The sequence below is a fragment of the Nomascus leucogenys genome, chromosome 5, assembly GCF_006542625.1.
Source record: "Nomascus leucogenys isolate Asia chromosome 5, Asia_NLE_v1, whole genome shotgun sequence".
In the NCBI taxonomy this organism is placed as follows: Eukaryota; Metazoa; Chordata; class Mammalia; order Primates; family Hylobatidae; genus Nomascus; species Nomascus leucogenys.
Genome location: NC_044385.1, coordinates 132002301 through 132025480, shown reverse-complemented (window position 1 = coordinate 132025480; position 23180 = coordinate 132002301). Strand labels below are relative to the sequence as shown.

The window sequence follows — 23180 nt, the reverse complement described above, 5'->3', positions numbered from 1 at the left end:
TTCCTCCATAGGATTTATAGAGGATTGGGAAGAGAATTAGAAATGAGGCTGAGTTCACCCCACGTGCATTTAAGAGGGTTCAAGACTTGCCTTCCTCCAATTTACAGACATCCACGGAGAAACCAGTGGGCACAAGTACAAGCTAGTTGAAGAAAAAGCAGATAATGTCTCAGTCCCTATATAGCAGGAAAGATGGTCATGCCATTTATGTATAAGAAAATAGTTCATTTTCAATATAAGAAGTGTTTAAAACAAAGTCTTCGATAGGACCAAAGGATACTATGAGTGCTGGGAATCAGGGAAGAAAAAATACTTTTTGTTTATTAACCTCTCTTAATATAATGAAACACAACTATCAAATCTTAACAAGAAATGGAACATGGTCTTGTTATTATTTCTTTCCACATCATGATATGGTTTCTGTGAGCCAGGAGTCCACGGATTCCTTATGGGGGCTAATAAGATGTCAGCTGGGCTGTGTTCTCAGCTATGCAAGAATCCACTTTCAATCTCATTCAGGTTTGGGGCAGGATCAGCTTGCAGCTGCATGATTCAGAGCCTCAGCTGTTGCTGTTTGTTGACAAGATACTGGCCTTGGGGTGGGGATGTTCCCAGCATGGCTGCTCACATCATCAGACCAGCAAGAAGAGCCTCTCTCTTCCTTCTACCAAGATGGAGCCATACACAGTACAACGCAAAGCCTAATAACTGGAGCGACATCCGTGAAGAAGGAAGGAAGTCGGTGGTCTTGCTTGCATTCAAGAGGAAAGGACGTGAAGGTTAAGAGTGTGAGGGCCCCCTGGCTTCTATTCACCACAAGATCTACCATCCCATTTTACAGAAACAGTGTCTGAAATGACGGCTTGCCAGAATTCCCATCGTGAAAGACAAACCCATCTTTAAACACCAGTCTCTGGGTCTCTCTTGACTCCACTGCTTCTTCAGTGCAGGGCGTAGAAGACAACCTTGAGTCATGACTCATGGAAAATGGTTAATGTCCTCCCAGATTACTGAACAATTCATTCTTCACTTTCCAGAGTTCTTCCAAATATAGATTATTGGTGCTGCACTAGCAATGTCCTGGAAACACTCAGCTTTTCAGTTCAGCTTTCTTTTTCCTATAATGAACTTGATTATATATGGCTAAGTTTTAGATAGAATTTTCAGTTCAGCTTTTTCTTGTAATAAACTTGATTATATAGGGCTAAATTTTATATAGAATTAAAGCCAAAAAGCTGGAACTCCTGGTGCCTAAGACCAAAGGATATTAGTGTAAAGAGAGTGGAAATGAGATTGACCAAGTGGTATAAATTTTTCCAAATTTTGGCTGCCAACATCCTAATTTTATTTTAAATGACATCGTTGGTATATTCCCAGTATATCAAATAAGTAAATATGATTTCTGATTCATTCATTCACTTAACATATTCATTGAGGGACAATTCTGACAGGCACATCTAGGAAGCTAAGCTTGGATATGATAAGGTCGCTGGCCCTCAGGATGTTTTTGTTCTACTGGGGAGATAGGTAATAGCCAGCATGTAATGTGATTTTGTGTGTGTGTGTTTGTGTGTGTGTGTGTGTGTGTGTGTGATTTTAGGAAGTAGTAAGTCATCAGAAGAAAAATAAAACAAGATAGGTAGATAGAGAGTTCCCTGAGAGAGGGTAACCCTCTAATTAAAAAGCCAACTAAAGACTTTCCTCTTAAAAAAATAGCATTTGAGCAGAGAGCTGGATAGAGTAGTGATAGAATGAGCTGTGTGTTGTTCTGGGGCAGGTATGTTTCAATAGAGGCAAATACAGGTGTTACCACCATGAAGGAGCAGACTGAAGTGGATACAGCAGGTATAGACAGCTCTTTTGAAATGTGTTGTGAAATTGTAGGAGAGGGTTTATAATCAGGGAAGGTTTTGTTGATGATGTAATTCTTATGATGAAAGGTATTACAACATATTTATGAGGATATAAAAATGATACCAAAGAGAAATAATACTTGATAAATTAATAGAGTAAGTGAAAATGTCAAATGCAAAGGCCTTGAACAGGCACATGAAGATGAAAGCCATTTCTCATACAGTATTGGATAGGAAGACAGGTTCAGACACAGGAGCTTGGCAGCCCTGATGGAAGGCTGGATTTCTCCTGAATTTTTCCACTTTCTCAGTGAAATAAGAAGCTAAGCCATCAGCTGAGAGTGAGAGAAGAAAAGATGAGACTGGAGAAGACAGACAAAGTTGAGAAATTTATTGTTTGTTAGTGAGTGAAAGACCAAATTAAAGGTAAGATTGCTGGACAGAGCCAAAGGTGCACTTCTGTTTTTCCAACCAGAAATCTCAAAGGTAATTTGTCAGAATGATTGGGTATCTTCTTGTAGCCTTATTTACCTGCTCTGGTCTAGCCAGGGTGGTGTTTGGCCAAGCTCATCTACTAGAGAGAGAAGGGTCAAGGCAGCTGTGAATATAGCCATGGGAGAGATTAGTGTGGGAAGGGGCCACTGGCAAAGGTGGGGGCACTACGAACAAGGGAAGGACAGGGAGTGAGAAATGCTGAAGGCCTTGAAGCATCGCGGAAGAGGCATCTAGGGTGAGTTGTAGAGGCCAGTGTGGAGCCTTCTCAGCTGGTCTCTCCCCTTTCCTGGACTGTCCACTCTGAATGGCCCTATGCACAACACCTGTGACTCTTGATAGGGAAGAAGCTATTGTCAGTATCTATTTTAACTGGGTGATAGCAGTAGTAAAATAGTTGATAACAGGGTGTGTTGTCACCAGTGAATTAAAAAATGATAGAACCATCAGAAATCTGTTTTAAAACAACAGAGGTAAAAAGAGAAAAAAAAATGTGCTTGTATCACAGGAATACCACACTCACCCTCAATGCCTTTTTCTATCATTCCAAACACATACCAGAGATCACTTGTCCAAGGCAGAATAGACCAGTTATGCTTTAGCAGAAACCTGAGGTCATTAGACAGATCTAATCAAACCTGTTACTGTTGTGATGTGCAAGACACACACACAAATGCCAAACTACAGAGGTGAAAGAAGAGGTCAAATCTCAAAATCTGAGGATCTGACTGAAGAACTAGCTAGCCTTGAGAATAAATCTTTGAGTAAATGGAATGTTGATACATAACATATGAGTCTGAAATTCAAGAGAACAGGTGGGGATGGAAACATAAATTTCAGAATGTAAATATGAAAGTCATTAAAAGCTACAAGACCGAATGGAATTAGCGTAAGAGTGAGTGCAGGCAGAAACAAGAAGAGGCTCAAGAACTGAGCCTTTGGTGGCCCCATGTTATAAGGATAAAGACAAAAAGAGGGAAAGAAACTGAGAAGGATCAGCCAGAAAGTGTGAGGACAATCAGGGAAAGCTGGTGTCTTGAGAAGCAAGTGAAAAATGTATTGGAAGGAGAAAGAAATGGGGTAAGTATTCTATTCTTCTTCTTCCCCATTGCTACCTCCAGACCATTCATTTTCCACAAAAACTCGCATCTATATACAATACTTCTACAGCACAGAAAGGTGAGACATGGATGTGGATTTTGATTTTAGGCTTTAGAAATGTAGAGGTTGTTGAGTGCTTTCATAGTAATAGATTTGATCACAGAGTAGAGGTGAATTTTATTAGAATAAATCTAAGAGAAGAGTTGCAGGAAAAATAAACAAGTGCAAATAACTATTTCTGGGGCATTCTTCTGTTTGAGAATGGGGGAGGACATGAGCTGGAGAACGATATGGGTTAACATTTTTTTTTAAGATGAAAGAAACAAGAGCATGTTTATACACTGAAGGGAATGACTTATTAGTGAAGAAAAATGTGTTAATGCAGAGGAAAATGGGAAACTTAATTGAATGATGTTCATAAGTGGTTGAATAAGACAGAGTCTAATGCACTTTGCGGGCTGGGCCCCAGCGAGGAGCATGGCCTGGCCACCCACAGCAAAAGAAGAGAAGGCAGAATGCACAGACCCACATTCAGTCCGTTGAGGGAGCCTGTAGGAATTTTCTGACTGCTTCTATTTTCCATCTGAATCAAAAATCAAGAAACCAGTTTGGTGTGAGAATGGAGGAGGAGGTGTTGGAAGTTTGAGGAGAGGAAAGGTGTGAAAGAGAAATGTAAAAGAGGAGAGTGAACAGGGAATATGGTATGCGTATAGTTGCCAGGCAGTATTAAGAGCCCTTTTGAGGTTAGTTATCATGAACTTAAAGTGGGACCTGCCAGCATGGATGTGTGTATTTCTCCAGCCATGATTAGTTTCATAAAAGGTTGTACAAATGTAGGTATGGAAGAGACAGAAAGTTGGTTATACTTAGCCAGTAATGTGGTTTTTTCTAAGCAACCATGATGAAGCGAGGAGAGGATAAACATTTAGGGTGTACACCAGGTAGTACCTGTGCTTAGGGGCCATGGAAATTATTCTGCATGAAGGGAAAAGTGAATTGGCAAAAGAGAGAGTAAAGGTATGGTAGGATTAAAGGGCTGTGGGTTCCTGTAAAGTCAAAGGGTTCTAGAGGGAGTGAACTAGGAAGATGGTGTCTGGAGACAAGGATACTTGATCCTTGGTCATGACCACAACTAAGAAATGACCATGGGAGCCGTGGCTAAGTTGAGTGAGGACAAGCTTATGAAAGGAGAGGATTCCCAGGAACTGAGAGGCCTGACTATTGATAGGATCACGTATGTAAGAATTCAAATTACTAAGGATAATAGCAACACAGCATGGGATCTGATAGCTGGTAAATGACAGCAACAAGGAGCAGGAGGAAGATGTGTGTGATATTCACAGGAGGGTTTTCATAGAGGGGACAGTGTCAGAAAGCGGGAAAGAGAAGTAAGGAATCATGCACCTTCTCTCTAGGTTTAGTAGAAGCCTGTGAAATAGAAGCAGCCCCACCATGGAAGTGGACATCCAGCTTCCTTCCATTGCCGAGTGCTCCATTTCCTCTACAGCCCCCAGTCCAAGTTCCTGAGAAATGAAATGTGATTATCCAAGCATTTGTTTTGAATCTTGTCATGCCAGCTTGTGATTAATGACTCCTCTGTCATGTCGTCACCCACAGTCCCATGGTCTGGAGTTGGGAGCAGGAATTAGGAGTGGCTGAGGGTTGTGATTTGGTTATGATTTGGTTTTGCCAACTATGACCCCATAGAGACTGCTGCCTTGTTAATTAATGTGAAATTCTTTTCAGAAAAAAAATCCTGCAGTTAGGAAGTTATGTTGCATGCAAAAACATGAAAAATATTCTACATGTTTTTTTTTTGATAAAATATATTATATTACAATTCTGTTTCTCTGCCCAATTGGTATCTGGCCAACATGAAAGTATCTTGCTCAACAACAATCCGGTGAGAGGCAGTGTGTGAAACAAGAGTTCTGCGGTCTTTCCTCCTTCCTTTGTCCTCCTGATGGGACTTCTTGCATGCACAATGTTTATTTTGGCTAATCTTTAGTGGTAGCCTGTTAAGGCTGTGCCTCCAATGCTTCCAAACACTCATATTGTTTATGGAGCATAAGAGCGATCACAATTAACTTGATTTGTATCTTTCTTAAATAGGGAACCATACTTAGCTAGAGACCAAGTAACTAGAACCAAATGTAATTGGAATAATGTGTTTATAGCACACTTTTAGCAGAAAGAGATATTTACTACTTTCCAGCTCAACACACACACACACACACACAAATGTTCACACATGTATGCGCATCCTACCACACATACACATAAAAGATTTAAGTGCTAAAAACCAAGAAAATCAAAACAGTTATTTAATTACATAATTTTAAGTCTACTGTACAATACGATGAACCTTGAAGTCCAGAATGTAAGTTTAGCTACTTAACCCTCAAAAAGAGTATAATCATTAAATTTTAGTTGTTTAAGTAGGAAAAAGAACAAATTGAAGCAAATAAGATGAAAACAGAATGCTGAGCTGTATTAAGTCATAGTAAGTTAAGCATTCTGTTTCTTTAACAATACTATGTTTCAATGCAAGATGTTGCAGGAAGACTATCATAGGAGCTAAACTGTGATGAGTTTTAACGAAGATATTATGTGGAATGCTAGGTGACTTCCTCTTCATATATTTGAAATTCTTCGCAGAATTACAACTTGTAATCAGAAACAGAACACCTGTTCTGGTCTAGGCTTGTAGAAAAAAGTGAGTATTTATTCAGTATTTCTTTACAGACAAATGAAGTATATAACTGGAAAGTCAAGACTTTGTGTATGTGGCGCAGATGGAAACTTAGAGCTGACATACAGAAGCCAAGTAGGTGTGCAGCTCTGATCCTAATTTAATACATTCTTCCCTCCCTGCAGGGTGCATTGACTGGGAGCCTCAGGCTCTCTTCCAGCAGGAAGTGAACTAAGATGCAATGTCTCATCTGGCATATACCCTTTGATTCTTTTAGTTGTAGTTCAGTAGTAAACCTAAGTAAATGCAACCTCGAACCAAGATCATATTGTCATTCCCCCCAACCGTCCAACCTAGATAAGCCACGTGTTTGTTCCTTGATGCCACTTGTAAAGCAAATGAAATACATATGCAGAGCTTTTGCTTATTGCACTAGTGGAGTTTGAACTTTGTACAAGCAAGTGCCTGCCAATTGCTTTAAATGTTGCTGAAAAGTATAATAGTGGCCTGAGAACTGTGAAAAAGGGCAGTTTCCATAATGGCTTTGAACGATAACATTCTGTTGAATACGGAATAAGCGTTAAGCCTCTTTCTTCTCGTGGAAGACAACAATTGGATGTTACTTTTCTACTTATTCTCTCACAAATAAAATAGGTGAAATAAACACGTGGATCACTTAGTACTATTCATTTACATTTGTCATGGTGGTTTTAGCTCATGGAATCTCATTAGCATTTCTCCTCATCTGCCATTGGGCATTTTTCCTCTGCTGATATGTAACAACAATCTTTTTAATGTATTTGGTTTGTAAACATGGGCTTTTTGTCTTGTGTTTATGCTGTTGACTTTCACGTTAGACCATAAGAAATAATAACCAGAATTGTTATATAGAATAAGCAATCATAACTAGAATTTTTACATGGAGCATAATAACTACAACTGTTGTACATAGAATTGTTCCTTTTTCATTCACTTATTTATAACTGTTTATTAGAATTAAGGCAATAGTTATATTCAATAAATTAAAGAGTACATAACATTTCCTAATGCAAAATAGTGAAGTCATCCCACTAACTATTACAGTCATCTGTGAAAATTTTGAGACTACTTGGTTTCATCGAAATGTTAATAATAGCTTTCTATTTTTAATAATAACTTCTCTTACATGATTCCTTTTGTTGTTCATCCAAACAAACCAATATCCAAACATCAAGATACTTTCAGACAACAACTCTGAGAGTCGTTCCCAGAAAAATTACATGCAGTAAAATTATCTTTAAAAGAGAAAATATACAAGGTCTCAGAGAGAATCTCACAGTGTTTAATTCTAATATAAGCAAAGAACAAAATTTTGACCTTCAAAAATTATTAACTTTTTTTAAAAAAAACTTTCACACCTTTGTCTCCCAATTTGTTACAAAGAAGCAAAAAGAAGCCAAAATACTGAAGCTAGTCCCCTGCAAAAAGACATTGTTTTATTGGGTGATTTTCCAAAAAATCCCTGGAAAACTGTGGTCTTAAAAATTTATGACCTAAGTATATCAATCAGAATGAGCATTCCTGAGGTTGATTTCAAATTTGTGAATAAAATTTGTCAACAATTTCAAATTTCTAGATCTTGAAATATTTTTGATATACTTAAAAAGACAAATTATCATTATTTCTTCATCGGCTGTTATATACTTTTGCTAATATGAATATTTTAGAGGACAAAAGGAAGATGGTGCAGAGACAATTTTTTATAACTTTTTCCCCACCATTGCCAGCAGTCTATTATTTCTTTTTTATGTCCATTTATTTGGCAGGAGTTGCTGATTTTATTGTTGCCATTTTTTTTTTTCCATGAAGAGCTGGAAGATAAAGCTATTCTTTAGTTTGCTCATCTGCAAATGGCATCCCATGGGTCCTTAGCAAAGCACAGAAATGAATTTCAGATACCTGCCATAATTCTTCTGCTGCTGTCCTTAAAATAACCTTCAAAGTTGCAAATATTCTCATCCAAAATGGGATGCAGATTCATTACCTAATCAAGAGATTAAATAATTAAACAATCGAAAAAAATCATAGCTGCAGACACAGTATTATCTATATAATAGACCATTTAATTAGGAAGGAAACAACAACAACAGGCATATAAGAAAGCTTTAGGGAGCTGAGCATAGTAGCTCATGTCTGCAATCTCAACAATTTGGGAGGGCAAGGCAGGAAAATTCCTGGAGGCTAGGAGTTTGAGACCAGCCTAGGCAACCTAGTGAGACCCTATCTCTACAAAAAGTAATTATAAGAAATTAGCCAGGCCTCATAGCTACTCAGGAAACCGAGATAGGAGGATTGCTTGAGCCCAGGAGTCCTAGGTTACAGTGAGTTATGATCATGCCACTGTACTTCAGCCTGAGTGACAGTGAGACACCATCTCAAAAAAAAAAAAAAAAAGTAAATAGATTTGCAAAGCATGTCAGTACAAGATAAATTAAAAAGCGGAAACTTTCTCCATAACTTGAAAAACGTAAGAAAATTGATAAAATATATAAAGCAATGCTTTGAAATACACTTTAGAAGACTTTACATCAAGAAACAAACAGTGGTCCTTGAGAGGTCACAAATAAACATGAGTGCTACAATTTCCCTGGTTTAAACAATAAGACTTTCTAGGTTGTATCATGTGCAGGAGGAGCACAGGTAGTTTTCCGTGAAACCATTGAGATGAGGAGAAGATGAACAATGTAGCTAGAAATTTCAGGACAATGTTCTACAGAAAGGAGAACTCCAGAGACAGAACTGTTGTTATTTTCCAGAGCTCTCCTTGATATTCAGTTGTATACTAATCAGCATTTGCATGAGAAAACTATCAAAATGATAAAAAAAATCTAAAAATAATTAGAGTAAGGTGTTCTGCAGTCACAAAGAGAAAAGAATAATGCTTGTTGTCAACAGCTAGACGGGGAAACCTCACAATTCAATGTATACTGCATAGGTAACTTGGAAAAGTCTCCTGGGGTCGGGCATGGTGGCTCACACCTGTAATCCCAGCACTTTGGGAGGTCAAGGCAGGAGGATTACCTGAGGTCTGGAGTTCAAGACCAGCTTGGCCAACACAGTGAAACCCTGCCTCCACTAAAAATACAAAAACTAGCCGGGTGTGCTGGCAGGCACCTGTAATCCCAGCTACTTGGGAGGCTGAGGCAGGAGAATTGTTTGAACCTGGGAGGTGGAGGTTGCAGTGAGCTGAGATCACGCCATTCCACTCCAGCTTGGGCAACAAGAGCGAGACTCCATAAAAAAAAAAAAAAAAAAAAAATCCTGGATTAAACAATGCTCCAGATACACAGGCCTAAAGTACTTAATGTGTTAGCAACTAGCATATGAATTCAAGAATAAAAGTAAAAAACATTTATAAGAATACAAAATATACAAAATGACCAACACTCGCTTTAGGGAAATTTTACAATTTGTGACATGTAAAAATAAACCTTATCAGGCATACAGAAAAGCAGATAAATAATAATAAATGAATAATAAAATCTGTCACCTTAAACCCAAACTAACAAAGGTGCTAGAATTTGTGGTTGAGAGCTTAAACACTCACTATGACAACATTCTGTGTTTTATCAAATTAGATAGAGATATGGAAGGTGTAAAAAAGATCTAAATCAACTTCTAGAAATAAAAACAACACTGATTCTGATGAGAAATTTACAGGATGGGATTAATAGAAAATGAGCCAATTCAGAAAAAAAAAAAAGAAGTGAACTTGAAGACAAAGCAATAGAAACATTTCAAAATAAAACTAAGAGAAAAATATTTAAAAAGTGAAAAAAATCAATGAATTGTAAGTAATCTTCAAGTGGGCTTATTTGTGTACCACTGGAGCTCCTAAAGAAGGTGAAAAATGGGGGCGCAGGAAAATAACTTGAAAGAAATAATGGTCAAACATTTTCCAAACTTGACAAAAGCTATAAACCTGCAGACTCAAGAAGTCAAGAACCTCAAACATAAAAAAAGATACACTATAATCAGTTTGCTAAAAATATAATGAAGAGAAAATCTTAAATGAAACCGGAGAAGAGAGACATACTACATAAAAAAGGAGTGAAAAATAAGAATGATAGACAGTAGATTTATCATTAGAATCAATGCAAGTGAAAAGAGACCTCTTTAGTGTACTGAAAGAAAAACACCTGTCAGATGAGAATTCCATATCCTGCAATATGTTTCTTTCAAAAATGGAAGTGAAATAAAGACTTCTTCAGAGACACAAAACCCTGAACCTGATAGAATTTATCACCAGCAGACCCACACTGCCAGAAGTATTAGAAGAATTCTTTCAGGTAGAAGAAAAATGAAATCATTGGAAACCTGGATTTACACAAACATATTGAGAACACTAGAAATGATAAACACAATGAGATCAGCACAAAGTTTTGGAGGAGAGGAAAGGAATTCCACTATTATAAGTTTTAATATTATAGTTAACATAATATCACTTGAAATTAGGCTGTTATAAGTTAAAGATGTATATTATAAACTCTAAAGCAACCAACTGAAATCACATAACAGTGTTATATTTATTAAACCAAAAAATGTGAAAAAATATGATTATGAAAATGTCTTTTTTCACCTTTTCCTCTTTTTTTGCTTTTTTTTAGATTAGTTTTACAACTAATATTGCTAATGTTTTTCAACCAATCAAAAAGACAGCAAAAAAGGAGGCAAAGGTGAAAAAAGGAACACACATGAAAAGCAAAGCCAAATACACCTTGTTTACAAGATATACCCTTTAACATTTTTAATTGATATATCATACTTGTACACACTTGGGGGTACCTGGTATATTCTGATATATGTATACAATGTGTAATGATCAAATCAGGAAAATTGATATCTATCACTTCAAATATTTATATGTGTTCTATGTTGAGAACATTACAATTTTTCTCTTCTAGCTATTTTGAAATACACAATAAATTATTTTTAACTATAATTTTTCTACTGTACTATCAAATACTAACATTTATTATTTTTATCTAACTGTAATTTTGTACAAAGCAACTTCTTTTTATTTCTTTTCTTCACTTCCCTTTCTATTAATAGCTTCTGATAACCACCATTCTAGTCTCTACCTCCATCAGATCCACTTTTTTTAGCTCCCACATATGAGTGAGAGCATGTAATATTTGTCTATCTGTGCCTGGTTTATTTGATTCAACATAATAACCTCTAGATATAAAAAAAGAATAAAATTCCATCACTTGCAGCAACATGGAAGGAGCTGGATTTATATTTGTATGTGTGTATATATATGAGTAATAAAAATAAAGATGTGGAAAATATACCAAATTTACGTTAACGTTAATCAAAATAAATCTGGATTGGCATATTAATTTAAAAACAGCAGATTTCAGAGGAAAGAATATGATCAACTATTGTTAAAAGTTTGTTTCATAATGATAAAAACACTGAATTCATCAAAAGGACATAACATTTAAAATTCTTATGCACCTAACAGAGCTTCAAAATACTTTATTTTTTTATTTTTATTTTTATTTTTTTGAGATGGAGTCTCGCTCTGTCGCCCAGGCTGGAGTGCAGTGGTGCAATCTCGGCTCACTGCAAACTCCGCCTCCCGGGTTCACGCCATTCTCCTGCCTCAGCCTCTCCGAGTAGCTGGGACTACAGGCGCCCGCCACCACGCCTGGCTAAATTTTGTAATTTTAGTAGAGACGGGGTTTCACCGTGGTCTCGATCTGACCTCGTGATCCGCCCGCCTCGGCCTCCCAATGTGGTGGGATTACAAGCGTGAGCCACAGCGCCCGGCCCAAAATACTTTAAGTAGCGAATGACATCAGCATGATGACAGACTAAGAAGCTACAGGTCCTTTTCCCCCCAAAATGACACAGTTAGCAGCAATATGTGGACTAGAATACCTCTGTGAGAACTCTAGAGACCAGTTGACAAGCTACAAAATCCAGGCCATTGTAAAACCCAGAGAAGATTCCAGTAAAAAAAAGTAGAAAATAATGTGATGTTTGACACATCTGTTTATGTCCCTTCCCTCCCACAGCATAGCATGTTACAACTCGGAGACATCCTCTCACACTGGCTTTTCTCTGTCAGGGACTAAACAAATGAATGTTTCATATATCCAACATTCTGGCATGTCTAGAACGGGTTGAGGACTTCATTTCTATCTAGCTTGAATTGGAGCATTGATGGGATGGGTGGCAGAATTTAGAAATTCTTGAAAATAGGCAAGCAGTAGGTTGGAGCTTCTGTTCTGCTGTCAGACATTGGGGAATGGGGGTGCAAAAGATCAGAAAAGATTTGAGAAGTCCTAGACCTCCATCCAGGCTTAGGGAGCAGGTCTTTCCCTGAATGAAGCCAGTGTGCAAAGACTAAAGAGAGTTTTTTTTTTAAATGTCCAAATCCCAGCAAAGAATTACACAGCATACGTAAAAACAGGAAATGTATCCCATAAATATATACACCTACTTGGAACCTACAAATTTAAATTTTAAAAAAATTAACAAAAAAAAAACCAGGAAAACACAGTTCAAGGAAAGAAATTAATAATACTCCAGAAACCATTTAGGAAAAGACCACAGTTAAACATCATTCTCAGTGGAAAATACTGAAATATTTTTCTTTGTGACCAGAAATAAGATATGGATACTGCTCTTGCCACTTCCATTCAACATAATATTAGAAGTCCTAGCCAGAGCAATTAAGCAAGATAAAGAAATAAAGGGAACCTAAATTAGAAAGGAAAAAAGAACAGTATCTTTGTTCACAGATATCATGATCTTATATATAGAAACTCATAAAAGTTTTGCACACACATACAAACCTGTTAGAACTAATGAGTGAATTCAACATAGCTGCAGGATACAAAAATTAACAAACAAAAATTAGTTGTGTTCTTTACAATAACAGTGAACATTCTAAAAGAGAAATTAACAGAAGAGTTACATTTATGACAGCATCAAAAAGAATAAAAAACATAGAAATAAATCTACCCATGGAGGTGAAAGACTATACAGTGAAAACTACAAAGCAGTTCTGAAATATAATGACAAAGGTACAAATAAATGGAAAGACATTCTATGTTCATGAATTCGAAGACTTAATAATATTAGTAAGATGTCCACATCACCCAGAGAAATTTATGAACTCAATGCAATCCCTATAGAAATCTCAGTGGCTTTTTTTTCCTTGCAGAAATAGAAAAACCCATCCAGAAATTCATGTGGAATCTCAGGGACCCTGAATAGCCAAACAATTTTGAAAATGAAGGAATTCAAAAGAATCACACCTCCTAATTTCAATGCCTGTTACTTAGCTACAGTAATTAAAGTAGTGTGTTACTGGCACAAAGACAAAAAAAAAAAAAAAAAAAAAAATGGAAAAGATTAGACAGCCTAGGAATTTACCTCCACTTATAAGATTAAATTATATTTGATAAGATTGTCAAGACTACTGAGTGTGGAAAGGGTCATCTCTTCAACAAATGATGTTGAAAAACTAGATATTCACATGCAAAAGAGTGAAGTTGGACCTTTATCTTTCACCATATGCCAAAATGAGCTCAAAGTGGATTAAATGCCTAAGTATAAGACCTAAAACTATAAAATTTCTAGATGAAAATATAAGGGAAAAGCTTCATGACATTGGACTTGGCAATAATTTCATGTCTATGACACTCAAGTACATAAGAAAAAAATTAAAAATAAATAAATGGGATGACACCAAACTGAAAGCTTTTGCAATTAAAGGACCCAATAAAAAGAGTGAAAATACAATCTATGGAATGGGGGAAAATATTTGCAAGTCATATATTTAATGAAAAGTTAACATCTGGACTATATAAAGAAATACAATGCAGCGACAGAAAATAATAAAAATACTAATTACAAACTGCCAAAGAACTTGAATAGACATTTCTACAAAGATGATATATTAATAGCTAGCAAACATATAAAAACTACTCAATATCACTAATCACTGAGAAAAGTAAATCAACAAGATATCAACAAGATATCACCACATGCCCATTAGGATTGCTACCATGGAAAACAACATCAACAACAAAACAACAAACCAACCACAAAAAAATCACAGAAAATGAATCTTGGTGAGGATGGGGAGAAATTGGAATTCTCTTGCACTCCTGGTGGAATTTTGTAATGATAAAATCATTATGAAAATCAGCATGGAGTTTCCTTAAATAATTAAAAAGAGAACTAGCATATGATCCAGAAATCCCATCTTTGGGTACTTACCCAAAATAACTGAGAAAAGGGACCCGAAGAGATATTTTTACATCTATGTTCTTAGCAGCACTACTTGAAATAGCCAAAAGGTGTAATAACCACAATGTCTGTGATGGATATGTACAGCAGAATATCATTCAGCCTTAGTAAGGACAAAAATCCTTTGCTACAACATTGAGAAAGCATGGGGACATTATGTAAAGTGAAATATGCTAGTCACAAGATGACAAATATTGTATGATCCAATGTAGATAATATTAAAACAGTCCAAGTCATAGAAACAGAACGTGGAATGGTGGTTACCAGAGGCTGCAGGGAGAGTAGAAAGAAGAGCTGCTTAATAGGTATAAACTGAAATTTGCAAAATGAATATGTATGGAGAAGTGTCTCACCAAAATGAGAATATACTTGCTACTTAACTGTACACTTGGAAAATGGTTAAGATGGTAAATTTTGTGTGTTTTCTACCACAATAAAGAAATAGAAATATATTAAGTAAAAGTTGATAGAACTGAGAAAAAGAACTAGACAATTCTTCAAATATGTGCTGATATTTTAACATTCAGCCTTATTAACTGATAAAAGAAATAGAAAGTAAGAATATAGAAGACTTGAACAGCTATATCAATCAAATTAATCTACTTGACACCTAGAATACTCTTTGTAACAATATAAGAATTGACATTATTCTCAAGTTCACATGTAACATTACCAAAATAGACCATATTATGGATAATAAAACAAGTCTTAATTTATTTCACATGATTCATATCATATAAGGTATGTTCTCTGGTGGAAGTAAAATTAAATAAGAAATAAATAACAGAAAGATACATGGACATTCCCGAATTATTTGGGTATTAAATAACATACTTAAAAACAATCCATGTGTCAAATAACAAACCAAAATGGAAATATTAAAATATTTGAACAGAATGAAAATAAAAATTCATCATGTCAGGATAGGTAGGATACTACTAAAGTAGTGCTTAGCTGAATGTATAGTACTAAACATCTATATTAGAAAAAGAAAGGGCTCCAAATTATTGACTTCACCTTCCAACTTAAGAAACCAGAAAAGAATCACTAAATTAGTCACAAAATATATAGAATAAATAAAATAGTAAAAATCAGATAGTAATCAATAAAATAAAAATACAAACCAGAGAAATTCAAAAAAGTAAAGATGGATCTTTGAGTCAATCAAGGAAATTTATAAATCTCTAGCCAGAATGATCTGAAAAAAAAAAAAAAAAAAGCATCAAATTTCCAAAGATGGGAGTGGCGTTACTAAAGATCCATAGATATTAGGCAATAAAGAAGAATGTTGTAAACAACTGTATGACAGGAAATATCACAACTTTGAAAAATGAACACACTTATTGAGAAAATACAGCAGTAGTCACTCAAGAAGAGTTGGATTACTTGAAATACTCTACATTGTAGTTAAAAACCTGCCTCCACCAAAATTCCAGACCCAGATGGTTTCGCTGATGATTTATATCAAATATTTACAGAAAAATAGCAACTCTACCCAAGTTCTCCCAGAAAACTTAAAAGGAGAACCACTTCCCAACACATTTTGTGGCCTGGATTTACTCTGATATCATAACCAGACAATTACATTCATAGAAAAGAAAGCATAGACTAATATTCATCATAAGCAAAAATGCAAAAGTTCTAACAAAATTATAACAAATCAAATCCAACAATATACAAAATAATAACATATAAAAAGTAAGAGATGTTTATTCTAAGAATTAAGGTTTGGTTTTATATATGAAAATTCATCTGAAATTACACACATTTGTAAACTGAATTTCCTGATAAGTATTCTTAGAAGAGTTAAGACAGAAACATCTCAATCTGAAAAATGGCATCAGAAATGCTTACAGCTAACATCAGACTTAATAGTGAAAGACTGAAACTTTTTTCACTAAGGTGAGGAACAAAACAAAACAGATTCAACTCTCACCACTTTTATTGAACATTTTTCTGGAATTTTCAGTCAATGAAATCAGGACGGAAAAAGAAAAAAATTCGCCAAGATTGGAAAGGAAGAAATACTACTATACGTACTCATTAAAACTCTAGGCTGTCTTTTTTAGAAATTAGCTAACTGTTTCTAAAATAAATACAGAAATGCAAGGCATCTAAAATAGTCAGAATATGTTGAATAAAAAAGACAAAGTTGTAGACCTAACATTTTAGATTTCAAGACTCATTATATAATGACAAATATGAGACCAAGAGAATGAACAGATATTCCAGAAGTAGATCTATACACATATGGACAACTAATTTTTGACAAAGTTTTACAGAAGATTAAATGGAAAAAGGATAGCCTTGAAATAAATGGTCCTAGACTAATTGGATATCCATATGTAAATAATGTATCTCTAATTCATACCATGCCTTATATAAAATATTAACTCACCGGGCACGGTGGCTCATGCTTGTAATCCCAGCACTTTGGGAGGCCGAGGTGGGCGGATCAGGAGGTCAGGAGATTGAGACCACGGTGAAACCCCGCCTCTACTAAAAATACAAAAAATTAGCCAGGCGTGGTGGTGGGCGCCTGTAGTCCCAGCTACTCGGAGAGGCTGAGGCAGGAGAATAGCGTGAACCCGGGAGGCGGAGCCTGCAGTGAGCCGAGATTGCGCCACTGCACTCCAGCCTGGGAGACAGAGCAAGACTCCGTCTCAAAAATAAATAAATAAATAAATAAATAAATAAATTAAATAAATAAATAAAAATAAAATAAAATATTAACTCAAATAAGATTTTAGAGTTAATTCTAAAATTACAAAAATTCTAGAAAAAGGAAACAAATTCTTTGTGACACAGATTAGGCTCAGATCAATAATAGAATAAATTGATATGTTGTAATTCATCTAATTCATCAAAATTAAACTGCCCTTCAAAAGGTACCATGAATGAAAAGACAAACCACAGATTGGGAAAAACTGATTATCAAGTTATATGTGTAATGTCTAATAAATAACTTGCATTCAAAATATTTTTAAAATATTCTCAAAACTTAAAAATAACCAACCACCCAATTAAAAGATGAGTAACTGATTTGAATAGACACTTCATCAAAGAAGACATGTGGATAGCAATAAGCACATTAAAAGATGTTCAATGTACTTAGTAATTAGAAAAAGTCCAAATGAAGTGCACAATCTGATAGCACTATACACCTATTTGAATAGCTCAATTTCAAGACACTGTCCACACTAAATTTAGTCAAGAATCCTGAGAGAACTGGAATTTTCACACTACTGGTGACAAGATAAAGCCATGGAGTTACTTTAGAAAATAGTATGACGGTTGATTAACATTTTAAATACATACCTCTGTAGGATTTACTGATTCCCATGCTAGGTGTTTCCCCACAGGAAATGAAAACATATATCCATGCAAATATTTATACATACAAGTTCATACCAGTTTTATTTGTAACAGCGCAAATTTGGAAACAACTCAAATGTTCATTAACAGATGATTGAATATAAAAACTGTAGCATACCCATACAATGAAAAACTACCAAGCAGGAAAAAATGAATGAAGTGTTGATACACTCAACTATGTGAATGAATCTCAAAAAAAAAAAATACACACATTCTGAATGAAATAAGTCAAACCACAACAACAACAAAAGGTACACTGTACCTTTACATTTACACAAATCATTACATTTACACAAACTTCTAGGAAATGTAAGCTAATAGATAAGGCCAAGAAGTAGATTAGTGGTTGCTTTGGGATGGGGCCGTCAGTATCAGTTTTAAGGGGTAAACATATGCCAAAACCTATTAAGTGGTACATTTTAAACATGTAAAATTTATTTTGTATCAACTTTTTCTTAATATAGCAGTTAACAAAAAGATAATTTTAACTACATTTATGACAATATTTTGGTCTGGGCTTCATGAACAACTACCTGAATGATGGCTCAAAAATCTCCTTTTGATATGTGATCAGATGAAGGAAGATAGTAAATGCTGCAACATGTGTGCCAGTGGAGAATTTGTAATTCTTTCCGCGTAAATGTAACTTAAAGTTTACCAAGAGACTATTTGGTTTAATGTAATAGCCAAATAATCTTTTACAGACATTCATACTCTCACTCGTTCTTCTGCACTCATCAAATATTTAATTAGATGCATGCTCTCTGAAACATGTATGTATATCATATTTTAAAAATCAGATGCAAATTTTGTCTTTATACTCTGATAGGAAAGGATGTTACACAAATTATGTACAAACAACTAAATCATTTTAAATCCTTAAAATACATAACAGAGAGCTTGATACATAGGATATACTCAATAATAGCAGCGTATCATAAACAAGAGTGATAAAAGGATAAATCCAGTATCATGGGGCATTTAGAGAAGGAAGATCTGTGTGTGTGTGTGTGTGTGTGTGTGTGCAGAAGGGGTATGTTTGAGGGGAAGTGTGAGTATCTAGAAAGCTTCCTGAATTGGATGACTTTGAGAACTGATTCAGCGCTGTCCTGCATCATAGGGCTACAGGTAATATGAAGATGAAGCTAGGTAAATAGATCAGAAGAAGAAAAACAGGTTTAGGTCTGAATTTTATATTTTTCCTTTTTTAAAACAAATTGATTTCCCCTTCCTCTTCATTGCAATCTTCATTAATAGAACAGAAAATAAATTGAAAATACATAATTAAAATGCCAGTTTTATGGCATACATCAAAAAATGGAGGTTTGGAAATTAATTATATATGAGAAGAAAGCTACCTGCTGTTAAAAAATAAGAAAAAAATATACAGACATCACATAAAATTTTCCCACACCAGGTTTTTTCATAGCTTGCACAGCTTCTTCCTTTCATGACTGGACTCATTTTCCCACCTTCCTGACCCCAGTTTAGGATGCAGTTCATTCAGTGCAGTTTCTAGCCATAAGCTCTAGAGTATAGAAAAACATTCACATTACTCTGGGTGTTTGGTTCACGAGTTTACCTTGAGTATCAGGTTGGATTTTTTACTCGCAAATGTTTATAAACCTGCTACTGCATGCAACACACTGTTCTAGGTACTAGATGAGACATGCCAAATAGTGAAAATACTTCACCATCAATGGAGACTGCAATAGACAAATACGGATGATGGTGATAACACACCTACGATGTCGAAGAGGAAAAAAGTACTGAGTAAAGAACAGGCTTACTTCAAGGTTTTGCTTGCACCTTGTGGCAGTTCTAATTCCTTTTGCACATCCTGGAGGTGTTTACTAGCTTCTATATGCATATATTACCACACCATGAAGTAGTGTCTATATACTTGAGAGATGATACTTCATGCTTCTATTTCTTTAGAACTCTTTTTTAAAGGTTTAATGTTTGAAAATGTTAGTAGGTGTTATACGACTGCATATGTTAAGTGAATCTCCCTTGCGTAGTTGAATGGTGTGGGAGTGCACTGTTAAACCATCTGGTTGGTCCAATTGAAAAATCCCTTTTACTTGATGAGATGGGGATGTAGGCTGAAGAGCTGGCCTGGTTGAAGAGCCATGGGAACACCCTCCTCCTTCCTTCCTTATTTCTTCTGAGGTGGAAGTGTGATGCTCCAAAACACAGTTCCTCTCTCTTCAGTTCCTTCTGTCCTTTTCTTAAGCTTAATAGCTCTGTGTTCTGGAAACCATTTCATTGGTTTTTGATTTTATAGTGCTCTCTTTACTCAAATATACACAGCCAAGGGTACTGAAGAGTAAACCAAAGTAGAACAGTGTTACACCCCTTTCAAATTCATTCACACTTCCACCAGAGTGATATTTCACAGGTTTTAATATTATCAGGTGACTTTCCTATGTAAAAGCACCTAGTCACTCTCCATGACAAAGCCCATCTCCTTGGCATAGCTTGTCCATATCTGTACCTCCCTACCTTTCCAGGCTCCTTTCCCATAGTCTTCTTTGTAGAATTCACTGCAGCCTAACTGCCTTCCTTCTGCCTGCCCAGAAGTGTACCAGGCTCACTCATGCCTTTGCTCACTTGGATGCCTCCCTAGATCACGTTTTCACCTCCCTTGTTCATCTGGCTCTCCCCACCCTCCTACTTTCAGACTTATCTTTCTAGATCAGCAAATCTGGAGAGCTTCTCCTCTTGCTCTAGGGTGAGCCAAGTGCCTCTTTCCTCCCTTTGCCCAGTGTACGCACTCCTAAAGCAATGCATGATATATGTTACCCCATTAAATCACAGGTTATATCTTGCCATCTGTGCCTGGCACATAACAGGCACTCAATAAGTATTTACTGGGCTGAAGTGAAATAAATAGTGTTTTAGATAATCAAGTACAAACCAGAGTTTTAAGAGGCTAAATAGCTCAGTGTGATCATCTTTGTCATAGATTGTAGTAAAAATAATCTGTGAAAAGTGACTGATTATTAACAGGTAGCCTTGGGTATGCAGCTCAAGTAGGCATTATAAAATAAAAAAAATAATATTCCATGTATTTTCAAAAAAAGCTTCTGACTTACTCAAAAGGTAAGTGTTCTTTAAACAACTTCAGTGGGAAAGGAGTTACTTCCAAATGCTTGGAGAACTCCTTCTCAAGTCCGGAATAAAGCAAGGTCTACAGAGACAAAGTATAAATACAACCATGGTGCTGAGCTGGTACCACTATTGGGCTGCTAAGCAGTGCTAAGCATTGCCATCAGATTAGTCACCTAGACTTTGTAAACCTCAGATTCCACAACTATAAAGTGAGACAAGTAATAATACACAGAACACTAAGCTGTTGAGTAGATTAAATGAAATTATTTATGTAGAGCAATTAGAACAGTACTGTACCTTATAAAATTTAAAACCAAAATGTAAATTCTGATTTTTACCCAAGGGTCAACTCCACATAATTTTGCAATGGACCCTTCCCCAGCCCTCCAGAAGCTGAATATTGTTGTGTATCATATCCAAATTCAGTATCACCAGGGCATAGAGTAAGTGCCAACTGTGAGGCCATAGCTATGCATCCACTCCACTGAAACACATTGTGTACCTTCATTCTTAGAGTTGAGTCTTTGCATTTCATCCTGTAGAGTGAGAATAGACTGCATGTTGGAGAGGTCAGGGAAATTATGTCTTTCTATGTCTAGCCCTTTGTAGGTCTGATTATCTGAATGCTTGACATCATCTATCCACTTATCTATCCCTACAATAATAAAATACGGGACTAAAGTGGCTCTTATCTCTAGTGGGAGAGTGCATATATTTTATACGTCAGTTCTTTAAAAGGGGAAATTCTTTCAGAGCTTCAGAAAATATCACAGAAGAGTTAAAAGAATGTTTGAGAAGAACATGTCTGAGTATTACCTACTAGAATTACAATTTTACTGCTTTAAAGTAATTATAATTTTCATTGCAGGATCTATTAAAAAGGCTTTTACCTGATAGTAATTCTTCTTGTACTTACAGGTCATTATTACAATGAAGGGAAGAAAGGAGGACATGAAGGGGAAATGGGACTGTTTACCAAGTGTATCTGCATAGACTAAAGGAGACAAGAGGAAGTACTGAGCACCTTGATTCCTGCAGATAATTAGTTATTTAAGAACCATAAGAATTCTTCCTTAGCTTCTCATAAGCCTGCTCATTCACAGGGTGAGTAGTTGACATGATTTTACATCCCATTTATATTTCTTTATTGGATGATTTTATTTCAAATCTAGTCTTACTTTTTTCTGAATCTTCCGGGATATATAACATTTTATATTATCATTTATGTCATCAAGAATGGAGATTTATATTCTTTTCTATTCACATGTTTATATAAATAATTGAGCACCTCTAAATGACAGATACTATCATTTTATATATTGTTAATAAGTATCTTCATGGCTGGGTGTGGTGGCTCATGCCTGTAATCTCAGCACTTTGGGATGCCGAGGTGGGCAGATCACCTGAGGTCAGGAGTTTGAGATCAGCCTGGCCAACGTGGTGAAACCCCATCTCTACTAAAAACAACAAAAATTAGCTGGGCGTGGTAGCGTGCCCCTATAGTCCCAGCTACTAGGGAGGCCAAGGCAGGAGAATCGATCGCTCAAACCTGGGAGGCAGAGGTTTCATTGAGCCGATATCACTGCACTCTGGCCTGGGCAACAGAATGAGACCCTGCTTCAATAAATAAATAAATTAATGAATTAATAAAGTATCTTAATGACAAACATTTAAATATATATATAAATATTTCCATTTATACATGGGAAGAGAGATCTGAAATTTTAAGCAACTTTTATTCAAAAAACCTATTTTTTTTCCAAAGTTCCTGCAACATCTATAAAAGAAGTAAAGTCACTTATAGATCTATCTTCCTTCAGGGCCTATGTTTTCTTCTACCATACAACACTGCACATTCACAGACAGAAATCTCTCACATTTCTAAAATAAATAAAACATCCAAACTTCAGTTTAAAAAAAAATGCATTCTACAGATCCACCATAGACTAAACAACCAAACATAGTCAGAGGGGTTTACTTGTTTGTTTCGGTCTTAAGGGAATCTTCAAACTACCCTAGAGCCTCGTGTATCCAATGAGTGCAGTTTGGACATTGAATGAATGGTGATGTCATTAAATGAGCTATGGAGCAAGATGTAGGAACACATTTTAGAGTAAATAACATATTTGGCTTCTGAAGTATAAAAAGGGAGGGATGCTTTCTTAGGATACTTGGGTACCCGGTCCTTCATACTCAGGAGGTTTTTCCATCTTCATGTCATGGAAAAAACTATGCTTTAAAGAAAT

At 35.8% G+C, this 23180-nt stretch overlaps 1 long non-coding RNA gene across 1 annotated transcript in view; it reads right to left on the bottom strand.

Moving 5' to 3' along the window:
• The window catches only part of LOC100598482, a 53699-nt gene extending 33312 nt beyond the window's left edge, over nt 1-20387 (bottom strand). The window contains exons 1-3 of the long non-coding RNA XR_001115770.1: nt 20326-20387; nt 19611-20142; nt 19403-19526 (exon numbers count right to left, since the gene is read on the bottom strand). This is a non-coding gene — a long non-coding RNA (uncharacterized LOC100598482). The remainder of the gene's footprint in view (nt 1-19402; nt 19527-19610; nt 20143-20325) is intronic.
• Nucleotides 20388-23180: the final 2793 nt, after the last annotated feature.